Genomic DNA, 12999 nt, shown 5'->3' with positions numbered 1-12999 from the left:
TTTATAAGCATTTATAGTTCAAAATATTACGATAAATATGTCAAAATCGCGAAATTTGTAAGTCATTTTGAAGTTGAAAATTCATAAAAAATTTCGTATTATATCTATAAGGTTAAGATAATTCACCATTAAGTATTCCATAAGTAATCTTTATTATAAACACAGCGACATTATCAGTCTTTTTTTAATTTTCAATGAATTTTGAATATGATTTATCGTGTATTTTCGTGGTCTTTTAAATTTAAATACATAAATTTATAGTGTTAGATATTAATATTTTGATTTCTACTCATATTCAATCTGACTTTTTTTGTTTAGTTAATTTATTTATTTTTTTCGTTTGCATTACACAATGAAAACCAGTATTATTATAGAAATGTATAAACTCCAACATTATTATATTAATTATAGTTTTTTAGTTATTATTCCATACTTAACAGAGATGTAAATAGTATTTACATAAACTGAAAAATATACAGTAGGTTTATTATTTATGGATACATAAATAAAATGTCAGTGATTTAAGAATATGATTATTATATCGATTAGAAAACGATATAATATTTAAATATTATATGTATATGTATTTTAAATAATATTATTTATTTATTTATGATAATAGTATTTTATCATATTATGCGCAAGCCATCATTGTACCTATATCAGAATCGCAAAAAAAATAGTTGATAATTATGAAAAAAATTTTGATTAATCAAAAATGAATATAAATATAACTATAGAAGTGAGTATGTATCTTGTTTTGTTTAAAATTATGGTAATTATATAACAAAATTAATTAACCAACTTAATCAAAATATTTAAACAGACTTAGATTAATTTACACATTAAATGTAATTACTCAGTTAATATTTTATATTATATTTAATGTAATATTATAAAAAAGTATATTATTATTATATAAAATTCAAACATTTTCAACATTTTCAATTTTTAATTAGTTGTAACTAAAAATATATTAGAATACCTAGAGTTTAAATTAATTGAAAATTAACGCAATGTAATTAAAAAAAATTTAAATCGAAACCTATATTTTTAAATTGAAGATACATATCTGGTTTTAAATTATTATTATAATTAATTTTATTTTAGTTCTGATATGATTATGTTTTTTTGCATATAAGAAGTGCGTTGATAAAATAGTATTATTTATCTGATTATTGTAAAATCTTAACTTTAAATGAACATTTATATTTATATTTTATTTTTATATACGTATTACGTACCTATATAATATGTATCAATATCTTATATAATATGTCGTTTGACTATATAGTCAAATCACGAATTTTATTATCCGTCTACATTTAGTTAAATGCCAATTCCAAATCAGACAAATAATAAAAATGAAACATTTTGTATTATTAAAAAAAAAAACTATGTTATTTAAATACGTTATATAGGTATAGGTAATTATTAATTAGGCGTGATAGTATAAGTATATTATATTATTTTATTTATTTTTATTTTTATAATAATTATACAATCTATACTTCTTAGCATAATAAGTATAAGTGAAAAGAGACAGAAAACATGGTATGCGTGATTAAGAAGTCACCCACTAGTGACTCTTTGCGTGAGTACGATATTATAAAAATAAAAGTTTCATAGGGTATTAGGGTTAATCTTAGAAAATTAACGTAGTTATGTTGTTATATGAAAACTTGTATACACCTGTATATTGAGTACCGCGGGACAAATTCTAATATTATAAAAACATAAAATATGACATTATGGAAAAGACACAGAACATACGATTGCATTGTTCATTTATATAGTTTAGTATGTGTATGTGTACGTGATGATTGCAAGTAGGTAATATTGTGGCATATCGAAATTTTTTTTGAAAAAATTTAAAACTTTGATTCTTAAACCGTTAACTCGAGAAAACTACGACAAAGCTCTACACGAAATCAATGATTCAAAATTGAATCCATGTGAAAATAAAGCTCAAAACTAATATTATTTATATCATAAATATGACCTGATTGATGTAGTAAATATTAAACAAGCCGAAACTAAAACTGAAACAATTATTTATATTGTAATTTATGAAAACTATTTTGAAAAAATCGAAAAAATTCATAAAGCAACATGGTTATGGTAGAAGGGTAGCTATATCAAAAATAAATACAATATTCGTCATACAGCATTCTAAATATTTTATTAATCAGTGTACAATTTGTAACTAATGAAAATCAACATTTCATATAGGCGTTTATGTAAAACCAATAATATAATAAAAAATTGATATTCTAAAGAAGACTTCAACTATTTTAAAATAATAGTTTAGCAGATAGAAGAGTAGGTATCTAATGAAAAATTTGAGTCCATACGTGAAGCCGTAGTAAACTAATCGAATTTCAACGGTCAAAGGTTTGTTAATTGTTACTTTTAAGCAGAAAAAACGGCAATATCAAACTGGTTGGTGTTTTTGTAAAAAAGTGTTAAATATTTCAGTGAATGCCACCAAACAATATCATGTAACAACAAGTAATAATTACCTATATTTATTTATCCATATATATTTAAATATAATACAAAGTGTTTTATATAAAATTATAGGTATATTATATAGAATAACAATAAATAATTAATGAGAAAATATAGTTAAATTTTTAAAATAATACTAAATATTTAATTTTAATTATTTGCTTGACTTTAAATAAGCATTTAACTAAACATATAGGTGGATGCTAAATTGCATAAAATTAAATTCTTTAATAGACACTTAGTAAAGTAACTAATATGTTTGATTTTCTTACGACATATATAAATTAAGCAGACAAAAAATAATTTTAACTCATAGTTTATATTTCTTTTTTAATCAAAATCTGAACTAAAACATTTTAATGAAATAATTTAGTACTAGTCTATGCAACAAGCACTAATATATTATGACTACACGTTTTAATTATTAATTGTTTATTGTTCACGCTAAAAATGTATTATTAAGTTACATATTATTATTTTATATCTTAGGCCTTTGCATACGTTTTTTTAGCTGTGGGACTGTGGCTAATACAATTTTGTTAAAAAAATTTTGAATTTCACCAATATTTATTTAATAAGCAAATACTACTGTAGTATGGTGTGGTAATCAAATGAAATTCAACGCCCGTACAGAAAAGTCACGAAATGATAATACAATAACATCGTCGATGTATTTAAATGAAAGGTGATAAGGTAGTTTATGTTTTAATGACCCGAATACGCCAAAATTTAAGTTATTTTATAATTATTGTAAGCCAAACTTATGAAAAATCTTGTATCCAATTTCCAACTCTTAGCTACTTCTACAAAAAAATTTATGATTTTTCAACTACAAAATAATTTGCAAATTTTCACAATTTCGACGTATATCGAATATAACTATAAACGCTTATAAAAAAAAAAATTGTGACTAAAGATTATTGATTTTTTTTTAACTACAATAAGAACAACTCATAAGGAACTTTATTTTAAATTTTCAAATTTTCAATTTTTTTATCGACACTATAGTAGGTATTAAAAAAAAAAATCGAAATTTCAGTTGTCTATAAATAGCTCGAATTTTTTTTAAATATTTTCAAAATTTAACCGTGTATAGGTAATGCTAATATAAACATTTGGTGAAAATGTCTATTATTTACAGTGATTATTTTTTGAGTTACAACCATATAAAAAAAATCTATTTTGTCAAAAACTGGTTTTGCGTTAAAATTCCCGTTTTCCGTCACTTTTTATTGTTTTTCCTGATTTTTTTGAAAACTAGCCTGTTTGTAGTGGCAACCCACAAATTTACTATTGCTGATTACACGATCCACTCCCTCTTACGCTAAAAAAAATATATATAATGATATTGGTAGTACAGTATCACTTTCATACAACGATCTTCCATTTAACTAATTATTTTTGAGAACCATGACCTTCATTTTTAATTTTAATTATGTGTTAATTCTATTTAACAAATTCCTCTATAATACCATTTTTTTTTTGTTGCCCGCGAGATCGTCAAATAAAAGTAAATAAAAACAATTTTATCATTGAATTTTAATATAATACAATACTGAATAATAAATACATAATAATATACTGTTTAATTTAAAAATTATTTTTAAATTAAATTAAGTGGTGAAATATATTAATTCGTTTGAAACTACCCTAGTAGTCTCGATTTATTACTCATTGCTAAAGTTTATAGATAATTGATCGATATCGTATAGTCAGCCATAAGCACATTTACCGATAAGGTAACAAATTTTCCATAATCGAAATAAAATAGTACAAACGTTACTAAAAATATATTGATATCCATTGTAAAACCTATGTCCTATACTCTACATTCTACAATTTATACTAGTGAGACTTAAAATTATTATTATACGTAGAGATATCAAATTAAATATAATTTAAGCATTTTTTTTTTATAAATTTACGGCTAAAAATTTATGAATGGGTCGCCAGTCACAACCCATTAAAAATATTTCGTGACCCGTAAGTTGGGAGTGGGAAGTCACTGTATTATTACAATAGTATACAATCGAAATATTTAAAAGTTATAAAAGGTTGAAACGGAATAAATGACGCCCCAAATAATGATACAAACGTTTGAAAACAACACAAAAAGATCTGTTTTATATGTTTTATGAAACGTTTATCTTATATGAAAGGGTATATGAAAGTGACATTTTTGGTACATTTTATGAAAAAAATGAATGGCTGCAGGTACCCAATTACCCATAATAAAATGAGGAATGAAAAATATATTAACCGGATCTAGCAAATATGTATATAATTGGTAAATATTAAGTTATTACAAATGGCACTTCCTACAACAAACTACCTGCCTAACCTCATCTACGCAATACCCATAATACCTATAATATAATATGTTAGTGAAAATATTTGTATCTGGGTTACAGTGACGTTGTAATAAACTTTATAAGCGTGCACAAAAAGTATTCCAATTTATAAATTATAATAACAGATGAATAAATGATAAATTATTTAAATATACTGGTTTAAAACTCAAACCAAGATTGTAGATTAAAACTCCTTATTGGGTTATATATAAATCACATATTTTCAACATTCAAAAAAATATACCATAACTAATGATCTAACATAACATTTTCTAGTGAGTTATTAAGGGAGATGTTGTTGAAGATCAAATGATAGTTATGCAATTTAATTAAGTCAATTATAGTTGATAGACTAAAATATTGATAATTAGAAACATGTAACAGAGATAGAAATTGAATATAGTACGAATATACGGCACTGATTATAACGTATGCAATTTAAGCAATGCAGTAAAGATCATTACCATTGGTGTATAATTATATTTAAGTGTATCGTAATTATTATACTTCATTAAATTGGATTGATTTTTGCAAATTAAAAGTTTATTTTTATTTTTTGTTAAGTGTAAAAAAAATATACATATTTTTAAGTAGATTATATTTTTAAAAAGTATATTTATTTATATTGACATTTTTGTTTGTTAATAACTCATTAACACTATTTTAAGTAGGTAAATTCGAGACATTTTAAAAGTAATTTGTATAAGGAGTTATATGATCATGGTGATAAATATATATCTATTACTCTACTTCGTACATTTAGTGCCTAGCCATTGGTATAAAATAAAGTGATTAAATATAGATAATACTATAAATATTATATACTTAATAATTAATTCTTAATCATTTAAAAATTAGCAAAAAAGTAGGTAGGTTGTATATTAGTTTGTATGATTAGGGCATTTGATGACTGTCTGGGTGATCTAGAATAGAGTTCCTATTCTAATTACAGTTACGTATCGTTTTCACTCTCTGTTAACTAGCTAGTATCTAATATCATACACGTGAAGGATCAATCCAGTTTTTATAATATTTAATAAGATTTATGATATTGATATTCAAATTTATATTCATTTAATGGAAAATGTATTTTTCTAAAATAATTCAATGAGTTAATTTAACGCTTGATAAATTATGAAAATCTAATGACTTTACATATTATAGCTATTTAACAGAATAATGTGATAAAAATGATTGATTAAGCAATAACACGTTGTTAACTAAACACAAAAGCTGTTACCCAACACCTAAGAACATAGACATTTTTATGCAACAAGCAGTATTAAAAATGTATACGAGTTTTTGTTGGTGGAAAAAAAATATGTGTACCTATACAATATCGTATGAAAATCAATAAAGTATCTAAATTTTTTGTTAAAAACCATATTATATGTAATTTTTATAAAAAATGATGCATTTAGGTAAGTAGAATATTTTATTGTCAATCGTAATCTGACAAAAAAAAAAAAAAAACGAAATTTTTTGACAAATGTCTTGCCATATTATATGTAAAATCAATGATAACGATTGTACCTGCTTTTATGATGTCGATTAGATGTTTCAGTTATGGTTACTGAAAACATCGCCGTGGCGGTCATCTTCATATTGATTGAATAGATTGGCTCCATCTAAAAAGCAGTCTGAAGTATCGGAGTCGCTTTCTACATCAGAGTCGGCTTCATTAAGTTCATTAGCACTATAGAATTCATCACTACTATCGGAGCGTATATCTGGTATATCAAATGGATAGGGTGAAATATAATTAAAGACTGGATAATAACTATGGGCTGGATAACAATGAAAGAAATTAGGGTTCAGTGTGCCATGATATAGTCTTCTTCTTCTTCCGAGTTCGTCATTTTCAATGTTGTTTTCAGCATTCATAGCATTGTCTTCATCATCCGTATCATTGTCTTCACCATCCGTATCGCTGTCTTCATCATCCGTATAGCTGTCTTCTTCATCCATATCGTTGTCTTCATCATCCGTATCGTTGTCTTCAACATCTATATCGTTGTTTTTAACATCTATATTGTTGTCTTTAACATCTATATCGTTGTTTTTAACATCTATATCGTTGTCTTCAACATCTATATCGTTGTTTCTAACATCTATATCGTTGTCTTCAACATTTATATCGTTGTCTTCAACATCTATATCGTTGTTTCTAACATCTATATCGTTGTCTTCAACATCTATATCGTTGTTTCTAACATCTATATCGTTGTCTTCAACATTTATATCGTTGTCTTCATCATCTCCTTCGTATTCTTCTTCAACCTCATCGGTTGATATGTCATTTTCTCTTTCATTGCTGTTATTAGATTCGGAGTCGTCGATGGGGTAAGATTCTACATCTATATCGTTGTAATTGAAAAACATGAAGATCGACGTCATCAATTCCGTTAACAGATCGCGGGTATAGATGATCACGCGATACAGTGCATACAAGAATAACAGTAACATCATGTTCATTAAATTATTTTTTCCCCACTGCGACAGTTCGGGTATGTATGGCCAAATACTGTTGAACAACGGAAATGATGTAGTGATCACATTATGCATCACTAGTATTTCAAAAATTTCGGTGTGAAAAAAAAATATAAACAACATTTTTTGTTTGGACCCGATATTTAAAAAAAGAATTAAGTGCTTACACAAAGTCATAAATAACGGCATAAGAAATTCAAAGTCAGGCCGCAGATCCATTTCTGGAAATAGGTAGACGTTTTTTAAATCGAAATTATCCATTTCAAGACTTTGATTTATAATTGATTATCAATTTGCAAGACTAATCTAACTAATGTGAATTGTAATGTCGAACGGGAAAAATTGATCCAACCGGTACGCCCTAATTACTACCTTCGGTGCCGTCGTGGAAGTAACTAAAAATTTATACGACCTTATGCTGTTGTATCAGTAAGTGCGATGTTCACGGCGACGTTGCTTTCGTTGATGCGACTGGTCGGAGCGAGGCGACGGCGGCGAGATATGTGCACGTGCACGCGCGCGAAACGTACGCAAGGGACTGACTGCCGAACGTTGCTTGTGACGACACGTGCGAATGAAAGCGAAACAGTAGGTATAGCACTGTGGCGCAGGCCGTGGGTAGTTGTCATCCGAACACTCGGTGCAACGCACTCTACCGACTACGTGAACTAACCCCCTCTACTCTCTAGCTTATCGGCGTTAATAAGAGTACCTCCCGATGAGTATAGCTATCCTCTCGACCCGCAGCCGATTTCTCCCTTCAACTCAAAAACGGTCACGATTTCTCGACCGGTAGTATCGACCTTGATACTGTAACAAAATCATAACAAACGCAACAGTTGCCTACAGTGTTCCTCCACCGACCACCATACGACCTTCGCCCCTTCCTTCACCACTCTACCATCATCCTCGTTATCGTACATAATCGGTTCTCGGATAACGTTATGTACGATCCCCCCCCCCCATGATAATTACAGTAATCCCATCGAATAGATCGCTATGAAAATTCAACTCATATGATAATCGATTGAATGGTACGATAAAATAATATGTGACCGCCGTATATTGCTAATATTCACGAAATGATTAGGTAAGCGTTCCAATCGAAGATATTTTTTTCTTTAATTAGTAAGCAATAATAACATAATAATTACGGTTGACATATTAAGATTTTGTAAGAAATATTTAATACATATTATGAATACACAGACTGACTTCTAATTAGGAAATCGATTAAATATTATGGACCAATATTTATGTTTTGTTAAATAATTAATAATCTGTGATAACAGAAAATAACCTAACTATGTTTTGTACAAGATTTAGCTTAAGACTTCGTATAAAATCACAGCCATTTTAATAATACGGAATTCACCACTAGAATTTATAAACCTTTCACTATATGCAATACTATACACAATAGTACAGTAGAACTCCGATTATCCGGATTAATTAATGTCAAAGGGGGGTCCGGATAAGCAAATATCCGGATGGTTGATATATGACATATCAAAGGTTTTATAATTATATGAATATATTGTATATATTTATTTATTGTTAATATGTATCTAATATAATATAAAATTCGTAACCATAAACAAATAGTTTTATTAAAATATTTTAACTGAAACAAAATCAGCTTTAATTATAATATGTGACATATTTTAAAACTAAAAAAGACGTTTTTTTTTTGTTTCTCGTCTGGTTGATTGGCGTTCGGATAATTGGAGTTCTACTGTAATTATATTGTAGTTTTTAGATATAAATATATTATACTATATACTATATAGATAGGTTCGGGTGAATAAATTCAATTCTACTAATAATAATACAATCAATTATATATGAAAGACAATATAATTTATTCAATCATATTATTATATATATACTATAATTAATCTGTAAATAAAATTCTACATTCACTATATGAGAGTATATAAATATTTAAAGCATTTAAAACAATTAAATAGACTACGTATATAATATTAAAAGTATTTTGTCATAATATAACATATTAATATAAAGATATTGAACTTGTGTAACGAATAGGTTAAAAATTGAACTAATCGTATTAAATAAACACTATTTAAATTAAACATAGACAAACGATGTAGCAATCAAATATAATGTTATATAAGAAAAAAAATTATGGCAATTTTATCGGTAAAATGTTATAATTAAGTTCATGACAAACGATTTTTCAAAATTTTTAGTGTTGAAATAAATACATCAGTGATGTCGATGTATCTAGATGTATGTTTTCAATTTCAATAGATGATAAATGTACACCTACAACCTGCACGGTAATCATAACAGTCCGTATAAGTAATATTAATAATGTAATAACTTATAATATTATAAACAAAAATTATTTTACCAGCAATACTACGACGGTGGACTAAAAATGTTTACCAGCCTTGTCACCATTATTCTTGTAATAGACCGCTATTACGTTTGTTCCAAATCTGAATTATCAACTCCACGATCAATCGAATCAAATGGAAAGCGGACAAAAACAGGAACGTCGTTTCAGCCGTATTTAAAAGCCATGTCAAATGTTTGTATTTTGGACAGATAAATTCGTCTGTAGTTTGGTTAAGAAGTGGCGTTTTTGATGTCTGCATGCTCCCATTAGTTAAAGACATTATTGAGTAATTAAAGATGTTGCCACATAAAAATAATTCGTCATATATACAGTTGATACATGGCATGCAGTAGAGTATGATTCCGAAAAAGTTCACCATGTTGTAGTCGTGTACATATAACAAAAAGGCTGTGATAGAAATATCATAGAATTAGTCTTGTTACATAACAAACGACTAACATATAAACGATGGTAGCAGTTACTCTAAATAATGGTTCAAACTAAATAGAAAACACAAAACTATGGACGATGACTCAGTACTTAATATTTTAATAATATTAATTTCATATTATAGAAATAAATTAAAAAGTCATATCGAGATACTGAATTAGAAAAAAACGAAATTGAAACTGGAAACGACGGCTCTTGTAATTGCGAAAGACGCTAGTTTAAATATAGTTTTGGGATGGTGAAGGTGTGAAAGGGTAATTCTGTCGGTGCTTGGACCCGAACTTTCCGGTGGCTTCCCACGCAAACTCGTAACTATTCTCCAATTTTCAAACCTCTCTATAATGTTCCACCCTTCGCAACAATAAGTCAGCATCCGCGCTCTCCACTTCCTGATATGCCTACTCTAACACTTCACGCATTCCTATCTAATCCCATCAACCCTTTTCGTGCCACAATAGGATTAAGTAAATATAGAATCATCGAGTGCAACAGTTGTACCCGCGTGTGTTGTATATCCATTTTGAAGATATGTTCCCCTCTTTTCGACTCTAAGAAAAATTAAAGTCCCTATACGTATATAATATAGATACTCTTTAATTTTTATTGCCGTGACAAAAAAAAACATACTCAAACAAATAAACGTTCTCGACTGCAGCGATGCACGGTAGTCACTAACCAAATAGAGGCAATTTAACATATTATTATAAAATATAACAATGTAAAAACAATACATTACTGCTTAAAAATTATTAACGCTTATAGTAAATACTACCAATTATATTTTTTATATGCATTATTACACAATTACTAAAATTAGTAATACCTACAATTTCCTAAGACCAATTATTTTTATTATATCGAGTAATGTATGATAATTAAAATTAAAATATTCTTTTTTTTATTATTATACCATAGTCGTAACACATTGACACATACAAAATATTCAATTGTGATTTGGGTAATTGTAGCTGTTTTGTTTTGTTATAAATTATATGATGATTACAGATAAATTTGAAAATAGGGATATCAAAAATTATTATCCACACAGAATTAAACGAGTGCGAAGAAATATGGATCAGCATAATTCCTGTTAGGTACATACTATATTGTATATTTGTATATGATTAATTAAAAAATGAGAGTATATTTTATTGTTATGTTAATGTGATACGATTTTAGATATTTAAATAATATATGTGAATATAATAGTGTAGCAAAAATATTAACATAGCTAAGATTTATAACAAATCTCAAATATTTATTATTAAAATAAAACCACTCCTAATTAAAATTATTGAAAATTATATTGCGTTTAAAAATGTATTATAATATTCATTAATTATAGATACATATAGTTTAATCTATCAGAAGAGAGAATAAAAAAAAATTGGGAAAATTACTGGCATATAATATCATAAAGTTAATAATTCGATATTATGCTAACTCTGTAAAAATTCCTTTTAAAGAAATTTGTATTTTTCATATTATCTTAAGAGTAAAAATATTCCGGAGGTACCTACTAAAATACTAAATAATATATCTAGGTACTATTTAAAGTATATGCAATATAAATCTAATCGTCGTACTATAGGTAGGTACCTAAATTCAAATTGCAACATACTATACAAATATTTATGTAAAAAAAAAAACCCTAGTATAATATATACAATTAATTATTAAAATTTGATAATCGGAAAAATAGATTAAAAAAAATTAAAGAGGTACTGAAAAAATGTATTTTTATTAAAATAAATCTATTACATTCGAAGAAAAATAAAATGTAAAAATAATATATTATATCTTAAATTATTATATAGGTTTAATTAAATCAACAATATCATATTATTATATATTTTAGGATAAATTATATCTGTATAATATATTGCAATAAGAGACGACATGTTATAAAATGAGTTAATATAAAAAATACTATACATTACCAAAAGGCGACTGGTTGACGGTGGTCAGGCGGTGTTGTAGAAGCGATCTTTGAACCAGTGAAAATTTCGGTCAAAGACTGGAAGCTGTAGCCGTCTTCGACGAAATGATTGTTGGCGGTCGTCGGTTGTGCTACCTAGACCACTCGACACAAACGCGCCCTGCCGTGTGCTTTTGAAGTCGGCTATCGGTAGCGCCACTACCGGGAAAGTTTTGGATGAGTGTCGGAGTGAAAAATCTTGCCACCGCTACCGCTGATAAGTATAGAAAATTGCGAACACGAGACGACGGAGACGGACTAATTTTGGTCGGTCGAGCGCACCCTATATATACCCTGCAGGCTGCAAACCTCCGAAAATAAGTCTATTCCAACTTCCACCAGCCACGGTTTTACCCCACACCCTCTACTGCATTCTGATCCTTCCGCCGTCCGCGGGTGATAAAGCATCACCGCACTTCCACCCAACCGACCCCCTGGCAGATTTTAGGGTCTACGACAAACTCATCCCATGCTCCCCTCGCATACCACCCCTGAATCAACACCTATGACTTTAGATAAGCGTCGTGTTTGTGTGTGTGTGTGCGTAGAGTGTTTACCCACCAGATAAGTGGCGAATCAGATGTGACCTTTTTTCGCAGGGCGCAAGCAAGTGACCGGAGCAAAAGTTCACCAGATGTCCCGCTCACCCCAGCTGCTAACTTTCTGAGGTCGTGATTGGCTCCATGGCTCGAGAGCCCGACGCCCACCGTCTCCGCCCGTCGCGTGTGCACTTAAGCGTGGCGCACCACGGGGCGCGGTCGACGGTGACCACACACTCGGCAATGCGTTTTTTCCATATTTTGTCGTTTCTGGTCCACGAAATTATATTCAACACGTCTATAAATTCGATCAAT

At 28.4% G+C, this 12999-nt stretch overlaps 1 long non-coding RNA gene across 1 annotated transcript; it reads right to left on the bottom strand.

The window, feature by feature from the left end:
• Positions 1–9501: 9501 nt before the first annotated feature.
• On the bottom strand, positions 9502–12542 carry LOC126551844 (uncharacterized). Its single transcript, XR_007605726.1, has 3 exons — positions 12108–12542; positions 9730–10125; positions 9502–9648 (listed from the first exon to the last, which is right to left on the bottom strand). It is a non-coding gene; the product is annotated as an uncharacterized LOC126551844 (long non-coding RNA).
• Between the last annotated feature and the right edge of the window lie 457 nt (positions 12543–12999).

This window comes from Aphis gossypii, chromosome X (genome assembly GCF_020184175.1).
Source record: "Aphis gossypii isolate Hap1 chromosome X, ASM2018417v2, whole genome shotgun sequence".
Lineage (NCBI taxonomy): Eukaryota > Metazoa > Arthropoda > Insecta > Hemiptera > Aphididae > Aphis > Aphis gossypii.
Note: the sequence above shows the minus strand (reverse complement) of the source record. Positions and strands in the feature narration are given on the sequence as shown.